Source organism: Benincasa hispida, chromosome 11 (genome assembly GCF_027475165.1).
Source record: "Benincasa hispida cultivar pf3 chromosome 11, pf3_genome.v1.1, whole genome shotgun sequence".
Lineage (NCBI taxonomy): Eukaryota > Viridiplantae > Streptophyta > Magnoliopsida > Cucurbitales > Cucurbitaceae > Benincasa > Benincasa hispida.
Window position 1 is genome coordinate 78,293,756 of NC_143488.1, and position 2,940 is coordinate 78,296,695.

Here is a 2,940-nt window from a genome sequence, read left to right on the forward strand (position 1 = left end):
GTTCGTTTGGGATTAGCTTCAATCCGTTTGGAAATATAAGCACTTCTTATAGTATGTGGTCTGTGCTGATAATTCCTTATAATTTGCCCCCTTGAAAATGCACGAAGGAAACAAACTTCTTCATGTCTTTGCTCATACCTGGTCCAAAATCTCCTGGAAGGAAATTGATGTTTACTTGCAGCCGTTGATTGAAGAGTTGAAAAGAATTATGGACAATTGGTGTTCGAACTTATGATTCTGTTACTGGTGAGTTTTTTCAACTATATGCTACCTTATTATGGACGATTAATGACTTCCCTGCGTATGGTGACTTATCTGGGTGGAGTACAAAAGGTTATCAAGCATGCCCAATATGCAAAGAAGATAATTCGTCCTTCGAGATAAGAGGGAATATATCATTTATGGGACATCGACGTTATCTTCCAGAGAATCATAGTTGGCGTCGAAGTAGATAACATGATGAAAAAGTTGAACGTAGACTTCCGCCAATCATAATGAATGGAGAAGAGATCTTACAACAAATAAATACGCTAAACATTTTTGTGCTTAGCAAACATCCATCAAAGCAAGATAAAAAAAAAAAAAGAAAACGAATTCTAAACTGGACTAAGAAAAGTATTTTTTTTCCAACTTCCATATTGGTCCAGACTATTATTACGACATAAATTAGATGTAATGCATATTGAAAAAAACATATGCGACAATTTGGTGGGCACATTGTTAAATATTGAAGGAAAGACAAATGATACAACGAACGCTCGATTAAACTTACAAGATTTGAAGATAAGAAAGGACTTACACTTGATACAGGTCGATAACAGATTTGTAAAACTACACGCAGCATACACATTAACTAATGGTGAACGAATTTCGTTTTGTAAGTATTTGAAATTAGTGAAATTTCCTAATGGATTCGTATCTAACATATCACGATGTGTGAATGACAAAGATAGAAAAATATCAAGGTTGAAAACACACGACTGTCATGTGTTGTTTCACAGACTACTCCCTATTGGTATTCGAGCATACCTACCGAAGAACGTATGCACTACTATTGTTGAATTGTGTACATTCTTTCGCAACTTATGTGCAAAGACAATATGTGTAAGTGATTTGAACAGACTACAAGCAGATATCATAGTCATACTTTGTAAATTGGAGAGAATATTCCCACCTGCCTTTTTCAATGTAATGGTACACCTTGCAGTTCATCTACCATATGAAAACAAAGTGGTGGGTCCAGTTAGTTACAGTTGGATGTATCCTATTGAAAGAAGTTTACGAACATTAAAACAATTTGTACGGAACAAAGCACGTCCCGAGGGGTCTATAGCGGAAGCATATGCAATGAATGAATCATGGAACTTCTGCTCGCGATATCTAAGTGGGATTGAAACGAGATTCAATAGAGATGAACAAAATGATGATAACATTTCCGATCATGAGATATTTGGTGAATTTGAATTATTTAGGCAGAGGGTACGACCATTAGGGGTGTCAACTTTACGGATGCTATAAGCGGAGGAAAAGTGTATTGCACATTGGTACATTCCCAACAATTGTAAAGAAATAACAAACTATCGCAAGTACTTTTCAAACTTTTTCTTTTTCTAAGTTCTATGGTAAATCCTTTGATATAACATTTAAATGATTAATTTTGTAGGCAACATTTGAGGTTAATTAGTCATGAAGCTCAAAGCGCCTCTGACTTATATATAAAACATCAATACAAATTTTCCGATTGGTTCAGATCTCAGGTATACATAGTTATTTTGTAGGCAACAGTTGAGAGATGATTCATTTTTCGTAGTCATTTTTAATGTATAATTAATTATCAGGTTCTACAACGGCGCGAGAGAGAAGATATCTCCGATGATTTCTGTTCACTTGCAATGGTACCTTCTTCTGAGGTGCGCTCTTACAATGGATGCATTGTTAATGGGGTACGGTTTCACACTGTAGAGCGTGATAATCGTCGAGCTACACAAAATAGTGGAGGTCCTATTGACTAGGGAGATCAGTGAGAACGCAAGTGTGGATAACAATTTCTACGGTGTTGTAGACAAAGTATTAGATTTCCAATATACGAATAGAAGACATGTTTTCTTGTTGAAGTGTAGTTGGTTTGACACAGATAACAACAAAAGTAATAGGACACATGTAGATTTAGGATACAAATCGATCAATACATCACACTTTTGGTTGTCGATGAGCCTTTCATCTTTGCTATCCAAGCACAACAAGTCTTTTATATTGATGACAACAAATATGGTAGCAATTGGAAAGTTGTTCAAGTAGTCCAAAATAAGCGAATATCAGATGTACCAGAAGTGGATGATGTTGAAAATGCACAATTAGATTTACTAGAAATTGTTGGTGGAGTCTGAGTGGATGAAACCATTGAGGAGGTTACTTTATGCAGAGTTGACGTTGATCCTACAATCGTGGAAAGACCAATTATTGTACATGGTGATCATGACTTCATAAACGATGATGATGAAGAATAATTATCTCCCAATAACAGTTCAAGTGCTAATGAATAATTTGAATTACATTACAATGATGAGTAATGATGTATTTACTCAATTCTCTTTTTCTCTGGTTACACATATTTCATATTAATTTAATATTGTTTTGTCTTTTTTGTGTTTGTATAGATACGATTCAACCCCTAATAGGTAACAGGAGGCTAATGCAGAATTCCAGGAGATATATATCTGGGCAATACGGTATCTTCTGTGGGTGATATTTCAGGTTAGTATATTTTGAAATATATTATGTTAACTGAAATACATCATAAAGTTTTAAATTTTTTATTCCTCAGATAGTAGCTCAGCATCCACTTGGAGGAAACACAAGCATTCGCGGAACATCGAGTTGGAAAAATACGTCAAAAAATATGGCAGAATTACAATCGTGATAAATGAGGGGGAGACGAAA

General features: G+C 35.1%; 1 pseudogene; it reads left to right on the forward strand.

Annotated features, from left to right (window-relative positions):
* Positions 1-374: 374 nt before the first annotated feature.
* On the forward strand, positions 375-2,507 carry LOC150032918 (uncharacterized; annotated as a pseudogene).
* The last annotated feature ends 433 nt before the right edge of the window (positions 2,508-2,940 follow it).